Consider the following 22,388-nt stretch of genomic DNA (forward strand, 5'->3'; position numbering starts at 1 on the left):
TTTGGAGTGTAGTCACTGTAGGAATGTGGGAAACGCGGCAGTTAATTTGCACACAGCAAGTTCCCACAAACAACAATGTGATAATGACCAGATAATCTGTTTTTTTGTTATGCTGACTGAGGTATAAATATTGGCCCCAGGACACTAGGGATAACTCCCCTGCTCTTCAAAATAATGCCATGGGATATTTTACATCCACCTGAAAGAGCAGTTTAACGTCTCATCCGAAAGATAGCACCTCTGACAGTGCAGCACTCCCTTGGTACTGCATCGGAGTATCAGCCTCGATTTCCTGTGCTCAAGTCCCTGGAGTGGGACTTGAACCTATAACATTCTGACCTAGAGGCAAGTGTGCTACCCACTGAGCCACAGCTGACACTATGCTACAGAAAGAGAATACAAAGAGTTAAAGAAACATTGGATTAAAAGAATTAAGACAGAGAAAAAGAGCGAGCAAATTTCCAACAACAATTCACAATCTAAAGGAATGAGACTCCACACATTTAATTGTTCACTTTCTGGGCAACAGTAGTTGATTGTAAGGCATTAATAATTATCACGTCAAGGCTTTGGATTCAAGTCCTACTCCATCGGAATTAAAAACAGAAAGTGCTGAAAACACTCAGCAGGTCAGGCAGTACCTGTGGAGAGAGAAACAGAGTCAACGTTTCGGGTTGATGACCTTTCATCAGAACTGGAAGAAGTTAGAGAGACTTAACAGATTATAAGCAAGTACAGAGGCAGGGAAACAGTGGGAGAGACGGTTAATGTATTTGCTTCATGGGATCTTTGCTTAAGAATTCATAGCATCACATTGATATTAAGACTAGTTGGTTTATTAACAAAAGGTTTAACAATCACACTACACATTACCAGTTCATCCACCAGGCTCACAACCACCTGCCTCATCGTGGATCCCTTGAACCCAACTGGCTGGGGTTTTATTGAGTCTTGTGAACATCACGTGACTGGCTAAGCCACTCCCAACTCAACCAGCCTGTGAGCATCCTCACAGGTGCATACATTACAGAAGGAAAGAACAAAAGGGAAAGTCTGTGATAGGATGGAGGGCGGGATTGATTAAATGACAAAAGTGATGATGAAACAAGGAAAAGGGGGCTAGTAATAGGTCAATAATCAAAAGATGGGTCTAGAGGAGGTGTAAATGGCAACAGCAAAACTATTACCAGCAGCTACTGTCCGAGAAAATGGGAGCAGTGGTTATGATCTGAAATTTTTGAACTTAATGTAGCGGTCGGAAGGTCATAAAGTGTCTAATTGAAAGATGGGGTGCTGTTTCTCAAGATTGCGTTGAGCTTCATTGGAACAGTGTAGAAGGCCGAGGTCAGAGTGAGAGTGGGGCGCAGAATTAAAACGACAAGCAACCAGAAACTCAGGATCACGCTTGCGGACTGAATGGAGGTGTTCAGATCTGCGTTTGGTCTCCCCAATGTAGAGGAGGCCAACATCCCCAGACATCGAAACACTGATCACACTTGACCAGCTCCGTTGGGCGAGCCAAATTGTTCGCTTGCCTGACACAAGATTCCCAAAGCAAGCGCTCTACTCAGAACTCCGATTTGGCAAGCGAACCCCAGGTGGGCAGAGGAAACGTTTCAAGGACACTCTCAAAGCCTCCTTGATAAAATGCAACATCCCCACCATCACCTGGGAATCCCTGGCCAAAGATCGCCCGAAGTGGAGGAAGAGCATCCGGGAGGGCGTTGAGCACCTCGATTCTCGTCGCCGAGAGCATGCAGAAAACAAGTGCAGGCAACGGAAAGATCGTGTGGCAAACCAGTCCCACCCACTCTTTCTTTCAACCACTGTCTGTCCCACATGTAACAGAGACTGTAATTCCTGCATTGGACTGTACAGTCACCTAAGAACTCACTTTTAGAGTGGAAGCAAGTCTTCCTCGATTTCGAGGGACTGCCTATGATGATGATGTAGAGGAGACCACACTGTGAGCAGCGAATAAAATGTTAAGTTGAAAGAAATACAATGAAATCGCTGTTTCAGCTGGAAGGAGTGTTTTGGTGCCCTGGGCCATGGGAAAGGAGATGAAAGGGCAGGTGTTGTATCTCCTGTGCTTGCACGGGAAGTTGCCCTGGGAAGGGGAGTAGCTGTTGGGGGTGATGAAAAAGTGAACCAGGGTGTGGCAGAGGGAGCGGTCTTATCGCAATTCTGAAAGTGGGGGGGCGGGGGGGTGGGGGAGTGGAGATGTGTTAGGTGGTGACATCCTGCTGTTGGAGGTGGGAATTGTTATGTCCAGAATAAACTAATGTGATTGAGTACTGTAGATGTGAGTAAGTGTGACCTGAGTCTCTTTATTCTAACTCCAGAGTGTTGGTACAGCATGGGAAGCCGGCTTATATACAGTGCTCCCAAGGGATGCTGGGATCCCTTGGGACTCCAACAGATACGCCCTCTGGTGGCGGTAGAATGCTGGTTACATAGGGTTGCATACGTAACAGGAATGGCAGAGGATGATGCTTTGAATGTGAAGGATGAAACACTAACTCTGTGTTTCCCTTTCCACAGATGCTGTCTGGCCTGCTGAGCATTTCTTGCATTTTCTGTTTTTATTTCAGATTTCCAGCATCCGCAGTATTTCGCTTTTGTTCCATCAGGGTTAAGCGAAACTTTCCAAAGGAGGGGGCTTCATTAAGTAAGAAGTACTGTGGCTCCTTTTTTGCATGGCTAGGATCCTGTACATAGCTGCCACAACATCCCCAGAACAGAAACTGAGCAGTTCAGTGAAGAATATGGATAAGGACACTTGTAATATAAACAGAAAATGCTGGAAATACTCAGCAGGTCAGACAGAATCAATGGTACCTTGTTGCGTATTCTCTCAGAAAGCAGTCGGGCGTGCCTGATGCATGCCACAGTGCTGGAGGACTTCACCACCACTGTAAACAATGGGACTTTTCCCTCTTTACCTGTTAGTTCTTTTTGCCATTTCACAGGACACAAGCTTTATCCAGGACTGGGGGGGTGGCGGGGCGGGGGGGCAGGGGGGGGTGGGTAGGGGCACATGTGGGGGTTTGTTGACTGGAGGACAGGTGTTTACCACAAAGCGGGAGGGAGCGACATCCATCTCATGACCCTCTTGCATACCTTCTTGGCATTGGCGGAGGCTGTGGAGCGGCTCATGTGCCTGCCACGTTGGCTCAGCAAGGTTACATAGGAACAGGAGGAGCCCGTTCCGCCATTCAGTTAGATCATGGCTGATCTGTATCTTAATTCCATTTACCCGCCTTGGTTCCATATTCCTTAATAATCTTAGCTCACAAAAACCTATCAGTCTCAGTTTTGATATTTTCAATTGAGCCCCCAGACACAACAGCTATTTGGGGGAGAGAGTTCCAGGTTCCCACTACCCTTTGTGTGAAGAAGTGTTTCTTGGCATCACCCCTGAACGGCCGAGATCTAATTTTAAGGTTATGCCCCCTCCCCCAAAGGAAATTATTTCTCTCTACCCTATCAAATCCTTAAATCATCTTAAACACCTCAATTAGATCACCACTTAATCTTCTATACTCAAGGGACTACAAGCCTTGTCTACGCAACCTTTCCTCATAATTTAATCCTTTTAGCCCGGTATCATTCTGGGGAATGTGCACTGCATTCCCTCCAAGGCTAGTATATCCTTCCTGAGGGGTAGTGCCCAGGACAGGTTGTATGGCTTAGAGAGATGTCTGGCGGGGAAAAAAAAACCCATGAAGACAGAAAGCCAAGCTGCCAGAGGTGAGAAACGCCAAGTAGGAGCTGCTGCATCTCACCAGCGGTGAAGGGACAATCAGAAAGGCAAGCGACACCTGAAAAAACTGGTACCTCCTCACCACACCACAGGAGGCCATTGGCCAGGAGGAATCTTCTGTGCCTTGCCTTCCTCGCTGTTAATAACAAACTAGGTGAACATAAGAACATAAGAAACAGGAGCAGGAGTCGGCCATTTGGCCCCTCGAGCCTGCTCCGCCATTCAATAAGATCATGGCCGATCTGATCTTGGGCTCAGCTCCACTTCCCTGTCCGCTCCCCATAACCTTTTCCTCCCTTATTTTTCAAAAATCTGTCTATCTCCATCTTAATTGCAAGGGGGTGGAGTATAAAAGCTGTGGAGGATGGGTCATTGAATATAGTTAAGGGTTATGGGGAGTGGGCAGGGAAGTGGAGCTGAGTCCATAATCAAATCAGCCATGATCTTATTAAATGGCAGAGCAGGCTCGAGGAGCCAAATGGCCGACTCCTGCTCCTATTTCTTATGCTCTTACGTTAAATATATTCAATGACCCAGCCTCCACAGCTCTCTCGGGCAGAGAATTCCACAGATTTACGACCCTCTGGGAGAAGAAATTCCTCCTCATCTCAGTTCTAAATGGGCGCCCCCTTATTCTTAAACGATGCCTCCTAGTTCTAGATTCCCCCACGAGGGGAATCATCCTCTCTGCATCTACCTTGTCGAGCCCCCTCAGTATCTTATATGTTTCAATAAGATCACCTCTCATTCTTCTAAACTCCAATGAGTAGAGGCCCAACCTGCTCAACCTTACTACTTAAGTCAACCCCTTCATCTCAGGAATCAACCGAGTGAAACTTCTCTGAACAGCCTCCAATGCAAGTATATCCCTCCTTAAATACGGAGACCAAAACTGTATGCAGTACTCTAGTTTTGGTCTCAACAACACCCTGTACAGTTGTAGCAGGACTTCCCTACTTTTATACTCCATCCCCCTTGCAATAAAGGCCAACATTCCATGTTGAGCGAAGGAAACGGAATGAAAAGGGGAAACTTATCCAAATAAAAATAAACTTTAAAAGCAATGAAAAAACATCACTGTATTTTATTTTTTAATCTCCATTTTTATTGACCTTCTCTGAAAATTGCGATAGTTTTGAAAAATGCCCATAAGCTTAGTTCGTGACCCAGGAAAATGGAAGATTTCTAACATTATACTGCAGTTTTTCTATTTCTAGACAGCAATCAAGGAATGTAAAAGCGTGGCATTATAGCTTTTAAAGCCGATTATTCCGTTTTTTTCAATTCATTTCTCTTTGCACTTTCCACAATTCTCCTCCTTCCCCCACCTTCGCTCGCCCATATTTGTTATGTTTACACAGAACCGCTTGCAGCCGGGAGCCGTGTGGCTGTCTACATGACTTTAACACTGCTGCTCATCTGTGCCTGTTTGCCTTGGGCCAGATGGCTTATTTCTGTTTTTTTTCAGAACTGACAAAAGTCATCATAATTGTAGTGGATGGATTTAAAGGCCAGGTAGCTATGGGAGCTCATGTGGCTTCTGCTTATAATTCTACCTTATGTAACTAGATTATGTCTCTTAAAGGAGAACCGTATTGACTCTAAATAGCTGTGCAATAAAAGATGAAAAAAGACTTGCATTGATATATCTCGCCTTTTACAACCTCAGGACATCACAAAGTGCATTACAGCCAACAGAGTAATTTTTGAAGCATAGTCACTGTTGTATACTTAAATATGGCCTACTTACTGTTGTCTTCAAAATCCTCCTTTCTTTCAAGCTTTCAGATACATGAAGAATGTACCGAGCAAAGGCAGCCCAGCGGGGCCAAAGCTTATGATGAACAGCCCTTGAACCTCCGCAAGATCCTGCAAATCCCCTGGGAGGACAGACGCACCAATGTTAGTAATACGTCCTTACTATACAGTATAAATGCACATGAGGCCCATGCTTGAGAGAAGGTCAGTCTGTGACCTGTCCTTTATTTCATAGCACTCAAGTGCAGGAAGTGGGTGGAGCTTCCCCTTTTTATATCTGAAGGTCTAGGTTTGGAGTGTCTCCCACAAGTTCACCACCTAGTGGACATTGTTCTCAGTGTACAACTTAGGTTGGATTATACATGGGTTACAATGCTGGTTGAATACATGACATCACCTCCCCCCCCAAAGTCTTATTGGGATCACAGGTTGAGTCTCTCTGGTGGTTTACGCTCCCTTGTAGAGCGTCTGAGTTGGGGCTCCGTTGTTGGGCGCTGGCTTGAGTGTCTGCTGTTTGCGGTGCCTCAGACCTGTCCGGACTGCCCACAGTGACTGGGCTCTCCTCCCTTTGGTTCCTGTGTTCGGTCACCTGTGGTGGAGTGAACTCTACATCGTATTCTTCCTCTGCTTCTTCTATGGGGTTGCTGAACCTCCTTTTTGTTTGATCCACATGTTTGCGGCAGATTTGTCCATTGGTAAGTTTAACTACCAGAATCCTATTTCCCTCTTTGGCAACCACAGTGCCTGCGAGCCATTTGGGCCCTGAATCGTAGTTGAGGACAAAAACAGGGTCATTTACATCAATACATCGCGCCCTCGCATTCCTGTCATGGTAGTCATATTATGACTGGCGCCTGCTCTCGACAATTTCTTTCATAGTAGGGTGTATAAGGGATAACCGGGTTTTGAGCGTCCTTTTCATTAGCAGCTCTGCGGGTGGAACCCCTGTGAGCGAGTGTGGTCGGGATCTGTAGGCCAACAGGAGGCGTGATAAGCGGCATTATAGGGAACCCCCTTGGATTCTGAGCATCCCCTGTTTGATTATCTGCACTGCTCGTTCTGCCTGGCCGTTTGAGGCCGGCTTGAACGGTGCCGTTCTAACATGGTTAATTCCATTGCCTGCCATGAAGTCCTGGAATTCAGTGCTTGTGAAGCACGGGCCATTGTCACAGACCAAGATGTCCGGTAGACCATGGGCGGCGAACATTGCCCATAGGCTTTCGACCGTGGCAGAGGATGTGCTTGAATTTAAAATGTCACTCTCGATCCATTTGGAGTAGGCGTTTACTACAACCCAAAACATTTTCCCCATAAAAGGACCTGCGTAGTCCACATGGATGCGTGACCAAGGCTTGGCGGGCCATGGCCAGGGGCTAAGGGGGACTTCCCTGGGCGCATTGCCCAGCTGGTCACACGTGTTGCACCTGCAAACACAAAGTTCCAGATCTGCGTCTATCCCTGGCCACCAAACGTGTGACCTGGCAATTGCCTTCATCGTGACAATGCCCGGGTGCTCATTGTGGAGTTCTCTGATGAACACCTCTCTGCCCATCTGGGGCATGACTACGCGGTTTCCCCACAGTAGGCAATCGGCCTGAATCGAGAGTTCATCCTTGCGCCTGTGAAATGGTTTAAATTTCTCAGGGCATGCCCTGTACGTGGCTGCCCATTCAGGACACATTTCTTAACTAAAGACAGTAGCGGGTCTCTATTTGTCCAGACTTTAATCTGACGGGCTGTCACGGGTGAGCCTTCGCTTCCGAAAGCTTCAACAGCCATGACCATCTCAGCAGCATGCTCGGTAGCCCCCTCAGTGGTGGCTAGTGGGAGCCTGCTGAGTGCATCGGCGCAGTTTTCGGTGCCCGGTTTGTGCCGAATTGTGTAGTCATAGGCAGCTAACGTGAGTGCCCACCTCTGTATGCGGGCTGATGCGTTTGCATTTATGGCCTTGTTGTCGGCCAAAAGGGACGTGAGGGGTTTGTGATCTGTCTCCAGCTCAAATTTCCTGCCAAACAGGTACTGGTGCATTTTCTTTACCGCATATACACATGCGAGCGCCTCCTTTTCTACCATCCCGTAGCCCCTTTCTGCCTGGGACAGACTTCTGGAGGCATAAGCTACCGGCTGTAACTGACCCTTGGCATTGACATGCTGCAACACACACCCGACACCATAGGACGACGCATCGCACGTTAACACAAGTTTCTTACACGGGTCATATAGCGATAACAGATTGTTGGAACATAACAATTTGCGTGCTCTATTAAAAGCCCTTTCCTGGCTGTCCCCCCAGACACATTCGCGACCTTTGCGTAGGAGCACGTGTAGCGTCTCTAGCAGCGTGCTCAATTTGGGAAGAAAGTTACCAAAATAGTTCAGGAGCCCCAGGAATGAACACAGCTCCATCGTGTTACGGGGTCTGGGTGCTCTCTGGATCGCTTCCGTCTTGGACGCAGTAGGGCTGATCCCGTCTGCTGCTACCCTCATCTCCAGGAATTCTACCTCTGAAGACGCACTTCGCCTTTTTCAGTCGCAGACCTACCCGGTCCAGGTTGTGGAGGTGTTCTTCAGTATCGTAATCCGTAATGAGGATGTCGTCCTGAAAAACCACCGTCCCTGGAATCGACTTGAGGAGGCTTTCCATATTTCGTTGGAAGATCGCGGCGGCCGAGCGAATCCCGAACAGACATCTGTTGTACTCAAACAACCCCTTGTGTGTCGTGATGGTGGTCAGCTTCTTCGACTCACTCACCAGCTCCTGGGTCATGTAAGCTGAGGTCAAGTCCAATTTTGAAAAAAGTTTGCCACCGGATAGCGTCGCAAAGAGGTCCTCCGCTCTCGGTAGCGGGTACTGGTCTTGGAGTGACACCCGATTGATGGTGGCCTTGTAATCGCCACATATCCTGATCGACCATCCGCCTTGAGCACCGGCACAATCAGGCTCGCCCAGTCACTGAATTCGACTGGCGAGATGATGCCTTCCCTCAGCAGGCGGTCCAATTCGCCTTCTATCTTTTCCCGCATCAAGTACGGCACCACTCTGGCCTTGTGGTGTACTGGCCTGGCATCCGGGTTTATGTGAATCATTACCTTGGCCCCATGAAAGTGCCAATGCCGGGTTGAAATAATGAGTCAAATTTGTCCAGGATCTGTGAGCATGATACTCGCTCCACAGAGGAAATTGCATTGACATCGCTCTATTTCCAGTTCATGACAGCAAGCCAACTCCTCCCCAGTAGTGCGGGACCGTCCCCTGGGATAATCCAGAGTGGCAATCTGTTCTCCGAATCTTTGTGGGTCACGACTACCATGGCGCTGCCTAGCACCGGAATGATCTGCTTTATGTAAGTCCATCAAAGGGGAAGTTCCACCTTTGACGCTGTGCATCAATCAGCGATAATTTTGGCCTCCTGGCCTTGGACGCCCACAACTTTTTGAACTGTTTGATACCCATCAGGGACTGGCTGGCCCCCGTGTCTAGCTCCATTGATACTGGGATGCCATTGAGGAGCACTTTCATCATTATCGGTGGCGTCCTGGTGTATGAACTGTATACGTGCTCCACATGAACTCGCTGAACTTCAGCTTCCAGCGATTTTCCCCAGCGTTCATTTCTGTAATTTCTGCAGGTGTTTTGCTCACCTCTGCAAACTCCGGCTGAGTGTGTGCCTCCACGCCTCCAGCATGAGCTGCGGTTTGAAACAAAAGGTCCCTTGCCAGTCGATCGTCCCTGACTGCCCCTGTTATTGCTAGTGGCCATGCTCGCGTGGTTTAAATCCCAGTTTCTTGTCGCCATTAATACGTCCTTACTATACAGTATAAATGCACACGAGGCCCATGCTTGAGAGAAGGTCAGTCTGTGACCTGTCCTTTATTTCATAGCACTCAAGTGCAGGAAGTGGGTGGAGCTTCCCCTTTTATATCTGAAGGTCTAGGTTAGGAGTGTCTCCCACAAGTTCACCACCTAGTGGTCATTGTTCTCAGTGTACAACTTAGATTGGATTATACAGGGGTTACAATGCTGGTTGAATACATGACAGTTAGAGGTCCCGATCAGGCCAACATCCACAGCATCGAAGCACTGATCACACTCAACCTCCGTTGGGCGGGCCACATTGTTCACATGCCCGACACGAGACTCCCAAAGCAAGCGCTCTTCTCAGAACACATATACAGCAAGCAAGCCCCAGGTGGGTAGAGAAAACGTTTCAAGGACACCCTCAAAGCCTCCTTGATAAAGTGCAACATCCCCACCTACACCTGGGAGTCTCTGGCCAAAGACCACCCTAAGTGGAGGAAGAGCATCCGGGAGGGCGCTGAGCACCTCGAGTCTCGTTGCCGAGAGCATGCAGAAACCAATTCGCAGGCAGCGGAAGGAGCGTGTGGCAAACCAGTCCCACCCACCCTTCCCTCAACCACTGTCTGTCCCACCTGTGACATAGACTGTAATTCTCATATTAGACTGTTTAGTCACCTGAGAACTCACTTTTAGAGTGATAGCAAGTCTTCCTCGATTCCAAGGGGCTACCTATGATGATGATGATGATGGATTGACATCCTCACCAGGAATTCAGAATCCCAGTCTTCATTCGTAATATTTGCTGAATATGATGTCATGAGAAATTTCACTCAAAGCATTCAGAGAATCACAGAATCATTATGGTCAGCAGGAGGCCATTCAGTCCACTTGTGCTTCTTTAAAAGAGCTATCCAATTAGTCCTCCCTCTCCCCCTGCCGGCTCTTTCCCTGTAGCCCTGCAAATGTTTTCCTTTTCAAGTATTTATCTGATTCCCTTTTGAATCTGCTTCCACCAGCATTTCAGACAGTGAATTCCAGATAAAGTTATCTCACAGCTTTAAAATACAGCAGCAAGGGCCATCGAGAACAGCGTCAGCTTGGCTCACTCTCACCTTTGAGCTGGAAGGTTGAGGGGACATAATCTGGGCTGACACTTCAGTAAAGAAAGACTTGGATTTATATAGCACCTTTCATGACAACCGGATATTTCAAAGCACTTTAAAGCCAATGAAGTACTTTTTGGAGTGTAGTCACTGTTGTAATTTGGGAAACTCAGCAGCCAATTTGCGCAGAGCAAGCTCCCACAAACAGCAATGTGATAATGACCCGATCATCTGTTTTTGTTATGTTGATTGAGAGATAAATATCATTCAACATAACATGACACCGGGGATAACTCTCCTGCTGTTCTTTGAAATAATGGCCATGGGCTCTTATACGTCCATCTGAGAGGGCAGACGGGGCCTCAGTTTAGCGTCTCTTCTGAAAGACGGCACCTCTGACAGTGCAGCACTCCCTCAGCACTGCATTGGGAGTGTCAGCCTAGATTTTTGTGCTCCAGTCCCTGGAGTGGGACTTGAACCCACAACCTTCTGACTCAGAGGCAAGAATGCTACCCACTGAGCCACAGCTGACAATATACAGTACTGAGGGAGTGGCACATTGCCAGACGTGCTGTCCGTCATACGAGGGTTAACCAAAATGACCAAGCTCTGCTGCACAGACCTAGTGCGCACGCGTGCTCCTACTAGCCATAGATGGTAGTGTGGGTTGGCTCCTGCTGCCCCTGGGCCCTCACCTCTCCTGGGTCCCGAACCCTCGCTCCTGGGCCCCGATCACGATGCTCCTGGGCCCTGATCTCTCACTGCTCCTCCGCCCAGATCAAAAATGGTTAACCCTTGCCACTGGATCAAGACCAAGCTCTGTCAAGCCCATGAGGTGGTTGATGTGCAACGGCCACCCCATGTTAAAAGAATCCACGCACAGGCATCTTCCACCTTTCAGGATGTAGTTCGGGATCTGGAATGTCAGGTCCCTCATTGAAACACTTGTGAACTCATCCCTTTTTGGTGTGGAAGCAAGTCATCCTCAATATGAGGGACCGCCTAATACTATACCTTCAGATGAGACATTAAACTCAGCTCCTGTCTGCCTGTTCAGGTGGACGGAAAGCAGGGAATTCTCCCGGTGTCCTGGTCAATATTCTTGCCCCAATCAATAACAGATTACCTGGACATCCATTTTACTGCTGTTTGTGCGATCTCTCCATGTGTAAACTGACTGTTGTATTTGCCTGCACTTCAACAAAAGTTATTCGTGTCAGGCACTTTGCAACATGTGACAAACTGCTATGTAAACGCAAGTCTTTCCTTTAAATGCAGAGATAATGACCTTTGTGTAATATTCATGATTAAACTTATGTATTCTTTAAACTTATGTATTCTTGTGGCACTTCCAATCAATAACAAAGACTTGTTTCCTGGACTCAGAAGAGACTGCCAAGGAGCAGAGAGAAGCCCAGTCCGCCAGAGTTCTGTTTCCATGGCAGCGCTCTACAGCTAGCATAATATTTATCACTGAGTTCCAGAATTTGAACAAATAAAGGAAAATCTGGCATGAATAATTGGTTGGTAAGTAGATTATATTTGAAACGAAATGTTAAGGAAGTTATGCTAAAGTGCCATTAATAATCAGACTCTGTTTAAGAATGATTTTCCAAAATGTCGGACTGAGTTCCTAATTACAAGTGATGACACTTCATTGGCTGTAAAGTGCTTTGGGATGTCCTGAGGTCATGAAAGGTGCTATATAAATGGGAGACTTTCTTTCGGTTAGCCAATTAGATTAGGCACTCTCTTTTCACCTCTTGGGTCTTGAGTTTAATTCCAACCCAGATTGATGAAGTCTCTGTTGGCTATAATCATCCTGCATGAAATGAGTTTTCCCATCCTCAACCTACTTCCCAGAGGGCATGGAGCACAAAACTGCTCACAATACAGGACAAATTGGCATTAACTTGCCAATTCCACACAAAGAGGTCAAAATGGTTTGCTCTTGAGGTTGAGCATAACGCATATTGTTGGGATGGAGCAAAAGGAGTTTTATTCAATGTTCAGCTGTGCTATTTCTAACCTGTGTGTGAGAGGCGGAACCTGGGAATCCAAAACTGCATCCCTCAAAACTTCCACAGGGTACTCGAATGTGGGTTTGTGCCGATGAGTCACTGCACAGTGGGCTCCTGAGCTGAGCCAAGCTGTGAACAGAAAGTGCTGAGTGAACCATAGGCACTCTTCCACTGGGATAAAGCCATCACATTCACTGATGCATACTTCCGAGCTTAGTTTTAATTCTGATGAGCGACCCACATCAGATCTCACTACATGTCTGCACATCATTACTATGGCAATTTGGCATTATAGAAAGCATAAAACGTTGTTCAAATTGGAAAACATTTCAACACAGTAAAACTAAAGTCTATGAGTACGGTTTCCACGTGCATGGTTTCCTTTATTGTGGCAGTCCTGGTGAAACAAATACTTGCAGTTGAGACATCAACATTAAAAATAAATAAATTCCTGCTCTCCTCAGGAGCAAATTGGATGGGGGTGTGAGCCCCCCTCACCCCCGTCTCCAGATGGTATTGGTATATATTTAACTTTGACTAACCACTCCCTGCGTTTCTGATTCAAGCCATTTCAACAGGTAGGCATGACACCCTCCCTACTTCACAGTGACCACTCAAGCATACAATAATCTCTGCCCAGGTTTTTTGAACATGTCTTGGTTTTAGCACAGGCTGTGGCGTCAAATCTGGCCTTGTTCCTCATTACTTCATCAACAAGGAATTCTAAATCCTGTTCACTAAAATGATCATTTATCCCATTTAAAGACCCTGTCACATAATTGCTGGGACTGCCAAGAATCTGAGCTATGTTGTATATTTTAGGTTTCCTCTTCACTACTTCAGTGTAGGTATTCTGAATACTTGGTGTCACCGTTTCAGTCCACTTATGTCTCATGTGCAAGACTTGATGGTCCAAAATATCTAAGGTCCCTCAACCTCAGTGTAAGTGCCAGGATCTGCCTACTGCCGACACCACTGGAGCATCCGAGGTCAAGGGGAGGTTATCTGTTTTAAACATAGAAATATAGAAAATAGGTGCAGGAGTAGGCCATTCGGCCCTTCGAGCATGCACCACCATTCAATATGATCATGGCTGATCATGCAACTTCAGTACCCCATTCCTGCTTTCTCTCCATACCCGTTGATCCCTTTAGCCATAAGGGCCACATCTAACTCCCTTTTGAATATATCGAACGAACTGGCCTCAACAACTTTCTGTGGTAGAGAATTCCACAGGTTCTCTAAGTGAAGAAGTTTCTCCTCATCTCAGTCCTAAATGGCTTACCCTTTATCCTGAGACTTTGACCCCTGGTTCTGGATTTCCCCAACAACGGGAACATTCTTCCTGCATCTAACCTGTCCAATCCCGTCAGAATTTTATATGTTTCTATGAGATCCCCTCTCATTCTTCTAAATTCCAGTGAATGCAAGCCTAGTCGATCCAGTCTTTCTTCATGTGACAGTCCTGCCATCCCGGGAATCAGTCTGGTAAACCTTCGCTGCACTCCTTCCTTCCTCAGATTAGGAGACTAAAACTGAACACAATATTCAAGGTGTGGCCTCACCAAGGTCCTGTACAACTTCAGTAAGACCTCCCTGCTCCTATACTCAACTCCTCTCGCTATGAAGGCCAACATGCCATTTGCCATCTTCACCGCCTGCTGTACCTGCATGCCAGCTTTCAATGACTGATGTACTATGACACCCAAGTCTCGTTGCACCTCCCCTTTTCCTAAACTGTCACCATTCAGATAATATTCTGCCTCCCTGTTTTTGCCACCAAAGTGGATAACCTCACATTTATTCACATTATACTGCATCTGCCATGCATTTGCCCACTCACCTAACCTGTCCAAGTCACTCTGCAGCCTCTTAGCATCCTCCTCACAGCTCACACTGCCACCCAGCATAGTGTCATCTACAAACTTGGAGATATTACATCAAATTCCTTCATCCAAATCATTAATGTATATTGTAAATAGCTGGGAGCCCAGCACTGAACCTTGTGGTACCCCACTAGTCACTGCCTGCCATTCTGAAAAGGACCCATTTGTTCCTACTCTTTGCTTCCTGTCTGCCAACCAGTTCTCTATCCACATCAATACATTACCCTCAATACCATGTGCTTTAATTTTGCACACTAATCTCTTGTGTGGGACCTTGTCAAAAGCCTTTTGAAAGTCCAAATACACCACATGCACTGGTTCTCCCTTGTCCACTCTACTAGTTACATCCTCAAAAAATTGTAGAAGATTTGTCAAGCATGATTTCCCTTTCATAAATCCATGCTGACTTGGACCGATCCTGTCACTGCTTTCCAAATGCGCTGCTATTCCGTCTTTAATAATTGATTCCAACATTTTCGACACTACTGATGTCAGGCTAACTGGTCTATAATTCCCTGTTTTCTCTCTACCTCCTTTGATAAAAAGTGGGGTTACATTAGCTACCTTCCAATCCATAGGAACTGATCCAGAGTCTATAGAATGTTGGAAAATGACCACCAATGCATCCACTATTTCTAGGGCCACTTCTTTCAGTACTCTGGGATGCAGACTATTAGTCCCTGGGGATTTATCAGCTTTCATTCACATCAATTTCCCTAACACAATTTCCTGACTAATAAGGATTTCCTTCAGTTCCTCCTTCTCGCTAGTCCCCTAGTATTTTCGGAAGGTTATTTGTGTCTTCCTTAGTGAAGACAGAACCAAAGTATTTGTTCAATTGGTCTGCCATTTCTTTGGGAACAAAGAAATCACCTGATTCTGACTGCAAGGGCCCTACATTTGTCTTCACTAATCGTTTTCTCTTCACATACCTATAGAAGCTTTTGCAGTCAGTTTTTATGTTCCGTGCAAGCTTACTCTCATACTCTATTTTCCCCCTCGTAATTAAACCCTTTGTCCTCCTCTGCTGAATTCTAAATTACTCCCAGTCCTCAGGTTTGCTTCTTTTTCTGGCCAATTTATATGCCTCTTCCTTGGATTTAACACTATCCCTAATTTCCCTTGTTGGCCACGGTTGAGCCACCTTCCCCGTTTTAGTTTTACACCAGACAGGGATGTACAATTGTTGAAGTGCATCCATGTGATCTTTAAATATCTGCCATTGCCCATCCACTGTCAACCCTTTTAGTATCATTTGCCAGTCTATCCTAGCCAATTCACGTCTCATGCCATCGAAGTTACCTTTCCTTAAGTTCAGGACCCTAGTCCTGAATTAACTGTGTCGCTCTCCATCTTAATAAAGAATTCTACCATATTATGGTCACTCTTCCCCAAGGGCCCTCGCACAACAAGATTGCCAATTCATCGTCTCTCATTATACAAGACCCAGTCTAGGATGGCCTGATCTCTAGTTGGTTCCTCAACATATTGGTCTAGAAAACCATCCCGAATACACTCCAGGAAATCCTCCTCCACCGTATTGCTACCAGTTTGGTTAGCCCAATCTATATGTAGATTAAAGTCACCTATGATAACTGCTGTACCTTTATTGCATGTATCCCTAATTTCCTGTTTGATGCCATCCCCAACCTCACTACTACTGTTTGGTGGTCTGTACACCACTCCCACTAGCATTTTCTGTCCTTTGGTGTTACGCAGCTCTACCCATACAGATTCCACATCATCCAAGCTGATGTCTTTCCTTACCATTGCGTTAATAAACAATCATATCACTACATGTGTATTTCAGGTGGTTGTCATTAGGAGAGGGTCACGAGAAGCAGCAGTGGCCATTTACTGATGCCACAGCATGTGTTAGCAGTAGCTCACTGATAGTAAAAGCCAACAGATCCCCTAGACCTGATGGCCTACATGCCAAGGTTCTAAAAGAGGTGGCGAGAGAGATTGTGGATGCATTGATTGTGATCTTCCAAAATTCACTAGATTCTGGAATGGTCCCAGTGGATTGGAAGGTACCAAATGTAATATCATTATTCAAGAAAGGAGGGAGAGAGAAAACAGGGAACTACAGGCCAGTTAGCCTGACATCAGTCGTTGGGAATTGCTGGAATCCATTATTAAGGAAGTGGTAACAGGGCATTTAGAAAATCATAATATGATTAGGCAGAGTTAACATGGTTTTATGAAAGGGAAATCGTGTTTGACAAATCTATTAGAGTTTTTTGAGGATGTAACTAGCAGGGTAGATAAAGAGGAACCAGCGGATGTAGTATATTTGGATGTTAAAAGGCATTTGATAAAGAATGCGATCTACAACTAGGGGGCATAGTTTCAGAATAAGGGGTCACCCATTTAAAATGGAAATGAGGAGGAATTTCTTAGTTTTAAAGACCTCTATAAGGTCACTCCTGAACCTTCTTTTTTCAAGAGAAAAGAGACCCATCCTGTTCATCCTTTCCTGATATGTATATGCTCGCATTTCTGGTATCATCGTTGTAAATCTAGATTGATTCCTGGGATGAGGGTTGTCTTATGAGGAGAGAGTCAGTAGATTGGGCCAATACTCTCTGGAGTTTAGAAGGATGAGAGGTGATCTCATTGAAACATATAGGATTCTGAGGGGAATTGACAGCATAGATGCGGTTTGTTTCTCCTGGCTGGAAAGTGTTGAACTAGGAGGCATAGTCTAAGAATAAGGGGTCAGCCATTTAGGATTGAGATGAGGAGAAATTTCTTCTTTCAGAGGGTTGTTAATCTTTGGAATTCTCTACCCTAAAGGGCTGTGGATGCTGAGATTGATAGGGATATGGAGATCAGGTGAGAGTGTGGAGTTGAGGTTGAAGATTAGCCATGTTCTTATTGAATGGAATAGCAAGCTTGAGGGTCTATATGGCCTATGCCTGGTCCTTTTTGTTATGTCCTGTGTGTGGGAAGAAATTCACTCATTCACCCCAACTGCTGACAGACCAGTGAGTTCACATGTGTCTGCAGGGACTGTTGGATTCTTTTTTGTATTCATTCTGTCATCACCATGTGAACATCACTGGCAAGGCCAGCATTTATTGGCCATCCCTAATTGTCCTCAAGAAGGTCACCTTTGAGAATACAACTGAGTAGCTTGCTAGGCTATTTCAGAGGGCAGTTAAGAGTCAACCACCTGGAGTCACATGCAGGCAAGACCAGGTAAGGATGGCATACTTCATTCCCTAAAAGACATAGAAACATAGAAACATAGAAAATAGGTGCAGGAGTAGGCCATTCGATCCTTGGAGCCTGCACCATCATGGCTAATCGTTCACCTCAATACCCCTTTCTTGCTTTCTCACCATACTCCTTGATCCCTTTAGCCGTAAGGACCATATCTAACTCTCTCTTGAATATATCCAATGAACTGGCATCAACAACTCTCTGCGGCAGGGAATTCCACAGGTTAACAACTCTCTAAGTGAAGAAGTTTCTCCTCATCTCAGTCCTAAATGGCCTACCCCTTGTCCTTAGACTATGTCCCCTGTTTCTGGACTTCCCCACCATCGGGAATATTCTTCCTGCATTGAACCTGTCCAGTCCCGTCAGAATTTTATATTTTTCTATGAGATCCCCTCACATCCTTCTAAACTCCAGTGAACTCCACCATTAGTGAACCAGATGTGTTTGTTACGACAGTTTCATGATCACGATTTTATTGCAGATTTATTTAATTTGAATTAAATTAGTCGTAGTGGGATTTGGACTTATATCTCCGGATCATTAGTCCAGGCCTGGTCCAGTAACATAGCCACGATGCTATCGGAGTCCCCCCAAAAGAAAATCTACTGTTTTTGCTGCTGTTAATCACTGTGGCAGTTGGGTTTCTGAATAATTTGTTTCCTAATTTTATTTATTGGCCCTCCAGCCCCAACCTCAAGCCTATCACATGAAATTATTCTCAAGTCATTAATTGGGTCGTTCAATGTCGGCGGTTTTACCCAACATTCCCGGCGGAGGAGAATGTGCCCAAAGCCACGCTTGCAGGGGAAAGGTGTGCGCAAGCGCGGTGCCGACCAGCTTATGGAACATGCGCAGTGCGAGTGCCGGCGCCAGCGCTCGCACTGCGCATGCTCCAAAAAGCAGTTCGGGCACCGTGCCTGCGCACACTTTTCAACAAACGGGTCAGAAAGGACAGCTCGCAGGGGAGTAATGCAACCGGGGGTTGGGTGAAGAGGCTCCGTCAACCCCGAAATAACCTACAGGTTTGCAACCTACAGGTGGCGCTTACTCTCGGTAACGGGCCCAAGTTGACGGCCGCCAGGGGCACTGCGCGGCGATCTTGGTGCAGGATGACGGAGTGACGTTCGGCCCCTCTTCCCAACCTTGGTCTCTGCAATTATGAATGGGTTGGACAACTACAACTTGCATTTATATAGCGCCTTTAACGTAATTAAAATGTCCTAAGGCGCTTCATGGGAGTTTTAATATAAAACAAAAAAAATGGACACTGAGCCACACAAGGAGAAATGAGGACAGGTGACCAAAAGCTTGGTCAAAAAGGTAGGTTTTAAGGAGCGTCCTAAGGGAAGAAACAGAAAATAGGTGCAGGCGTAGGCCATTTGGCCCTTCGAGCCTGCACCACCATTCAATATGATCAGGAAAGAGAGGTAGAGAGGAGAGATGAAAGGAGGCACGGCGACAGGAGAGAGATGTTCAGGGAGGGGTTATCTTGATCATCATCATCATCGGCGGTCCCTCAAATGAGGATGACTTTCTTCCACGTGAGTTCACAGATGTTTCAATGAAGGACCCGATGGTCCAGTCCTGAACTCCAATTGATGGGGTGGAAGATGCCTGTGCGTGGACTTTTTTAACCTGTGGTGACCGTTGCACACCAGCCACCACACCGGCTCGACCGAGCTAGGCCTTTATCCAGGGGTAGAGAGAAAAAAACTGGAAATGCAGAGAAAGAAAAACATGCATTTATACAGCGCCTTTCACCACCATCAGACATCCCAAAGAGCTTTACAGCCAATGAAGTGCGGTCACTGTTGTAATGAAAGAAACATGGCAGCCAATTTGCACACAGCAAGCTCCCACAAACAGCAATGTGATAATTACCAGATAATCTGTTATTTTGTTATGTTGATTGAGGGATAAATATTGTCCAGGATGCTGGGGAGAACTCCCCTGCTCTTCTTTGAAATAGTGCCATGGGATCTTTTACGTTCACCGGAGAAGGCAGAGGGGCCTTCGGTTTATCGTCTTATTTGAAAGACGACACTTCCAACGGTGCAGAAGTTTCCAAATACTGCACTGGAGTGTCAGCCTAGATTTTTGTGCTCAAGTGTCTGGTGTGGTACTTGAACCTGCAGCCTTCTGACTCAGAGGCAAGGGAACTGCCCACTAAGCCACAGCTGACACTGTTTCCAGTTGTGGGAGAATCCAAAACTAGGGACCAAAAATACAAAATAGTTACTAATAAATCCTAGAAAGGTAGCACGGTGGTTATGTTACTGGACTAGTAATCCAGAGACGTGAATTCAAATCCCACCACGGCAGCTGGGGAATTTAAATTCAGTTAATTACATAAATCTGTAAAAAGCTAGTATCAGTAATGGTGACCATGAAATTATTGGATTGTGAAAAAAAACACACATCTGGTTCACTAATGTCCTTGGGAAGGAAATCTGCTGCCCTTACCCAGTCTGGCCTATGTGTGTCTCCAGACCCACAGCAATGTGGTTGACTCTTAACTGCCCTTGAAATGGCCGAGCGACACACTCAGTTGTGCATAACCGCTACAAAAAAACAATGATAAGAATAAAACCGGATCGACCTCGGCACTGGCTTCGGACACGACAACGGCACACCCTGCAAAGTCCTCCTCACTGGGGACTTGTGCCAAAATTGGCAGAGCTGTCCCACAGACTTGTCAAGCAACAGCCTGACATAATAATAATATTAGCTTTTATTTATATAGCACCTTTAACGTAGTAAAACATCCCAAGGTGCTTCAATACAATTTTACAACACGTTAGAGATTGACCATCGAAGGAACGAGAGAAAAAGTGTGGGAAGGACGTGTAAAAAGAGGTTAAAGGCTCGGGTCGGAAGCGGCAGCTAAAACACGCACACAGATAGACACAGGCAAAGAAACTAAAACAAAAAGAAATTCAAATTACATTGTAAACAATACAATAAGGAGTATACAATAGTAAAATCAGTATAATCAAGATGAATTATAATTAAACAAAATTAAATTATACATACCATAATTATAAATTAAGTTAAAATTAGAAAATCAGCAATTGAAGCAAATTAAATCAGACATAGTTATACTTACAGAATCATACTTTTCAGCCAATTCCTCCATCACATAAGAACATAAGAATTAGGAACAGGAGTAGGCCATCTAGCCCCTCGAGCCTGCTCCGCCATTCAAAAAGATCATGGCTGATCTGGCCGTGGACTCAGCTCCACTTACCCGCCCGCTCCCCATAACCCTTAATTCCCTTATTGGTTAAAAATCTATCTATCTGTGATTTGAATACATTCAATGAGCTAGCCTCAACTGCTTCCCTAGGCAGAGAATTCCACAGATTCACAACCCTCTGGGAGAAGAAATTCCTTCTCAACTCGGTTTTAAATTGGCTCCCCCGTATTTTGAGGCTGTGCCCCCTCGTTCTAGTCTCCCCAAGTTAGTGGAAACAACCTCTCTGCCTCTATCTTGTCTATCCCTTTCATTATTTTAAATGTTTCTATAAGATCACCATTCCCAGGTATGTCCTGTCTAGAACAGACCCATCAGAGGTGGCAGTACAGTTGGGAAGGAGTGGCCCTGAGGGTCCTCAACATTGACTCTGGACCCCATCAAGTCTCATGGCTTCAGGTCAAGCACGGGCAAGGAAACATCCTGCTGATTACACCCTACCGCCCTCCCTCGGCTGATGAATCAGTACTCCTCCATGTTGAACACCACTTGAAAGAAGCACTAAGGGTAGCAAGGACACATAATATAGTTGCCAAACTAGGACTGTGGTAGGTGATGAGAACAACACGAGGGAAAAACCTACTTGACCTCATCCTCACCAATCTACCCATCACAGATGCATCTGTCCATGATAGAATTGGTAGCAGTGACCACTCACAGTCCTTGTGGAGACGAAATCTCATCTTCACACTGAGGACACCCTCCATCGTGTTGTGTGGCACTACCACCGTGCTCAATGGGACAGATTCACAATAGGTCTAGCAGCTCAAAACTGGGCATCCATGAGGCGCTGTGGGCCATCAGCAGCAGTAGAATTGTATTCCACCACAATATGTAACATCATGGCCATGCGTACCCCTCACTCTACCATTACAATCAAGCCAGGGGACCAACCCTGGTTCAATGAGTGCAGGAGAGCATGCCAGGAGCAGCACCACACGTACCTAAAAATGAGGTGTCAACCTGGGAAGCTGCAACACAGGACTACATGCATGGTAAACAATGGAAGCAGCATGCTATAGACAGCTAAGCGATCCACAATCAACGGATCAGATCAAAGCCCTGCAGTCCTGCCACATCCAGTCGTGAATGGTGGTGGACCATTAAACAACTAACGGGAGGAGGAGGCTCCATGAATATCCCCATCCTCAATGATGGCGGAGCCCAGCGTGCGAGTGCAAAAGACAAAGCTGCAGCGTTTGCAACCATCTTCAGCCAGAAGTGCCGAGTGGATGATCTGTATCGACCTCCTCCTGAGGTCCCCACCATCACAGAAGCCAGTCTTCAGCCAATTCGATTCACCCCATGTGATTACAAGAAATGGCTGAGCGCACTGGATACAGCAAAGGCTATGGGCCGTGACAACTTCCTGTCGGCTGTCGGCTGAAGACTTGTGCTCCAGAACTAGCTGCGCCTCTGGCCAAGCTGTTCCAGTACAGCTACGACACTGGCATCTATCTGACAATTTTGAAAACTACCCAGGTATGTCCTGTCCACAAAAAACAGGACACATCCAATCCGGTCGATTACTGCCCCATCAGTCTACTCTCAATCATCATCAAAGTGATGGAAAA

General features: G+C 46.1%; 1 protein-coding gene across 3 annotated transcripts in view; it reads left to right on the plus strand.

The window, feature by feature from the left end:
• Nucleotides 1-5,547: 5,547 nt before the first annotated feature.
• comta (catechol-O-methyltransferase a) overlaps nt 5,548-22,388 on the plus strand; it is a 56,465-nt gene continuing 39,624 nt past the window's right edge. The window contains exon 1 of one of the 3 annotated variants that reach the window (XM_070888067.1): nt 5,548-5,668. The gene's annotated coding sequence lies outside the window, so the exon portion shown is untranslated. Of the gene's footprint in view, nt 5,669-18,567; nt 18,584-18,828; nt 18,882-22,388 lie in introns of those variants that run through there. The other 2 variants (XM_070888072.1, XM_070888071.1) reach the window with 2 other exon arrangements.

This window comes from Pristiophorus japonicus, chromosome 8, assembly GCF_044704955.1.
Source record: "Pristiophorus japonicus isolate sPriJap1 chromosome 8, sPriJap1.hap1, whole genome shotgun sequence".
Classification (NCBI taxonomy): domain Eukaryota; kingdom Metazoa; phylum Chordata; class Chondrichthyes; family Pristiophoridae; genus Pristiophorus; species Pristiophorus japonicus.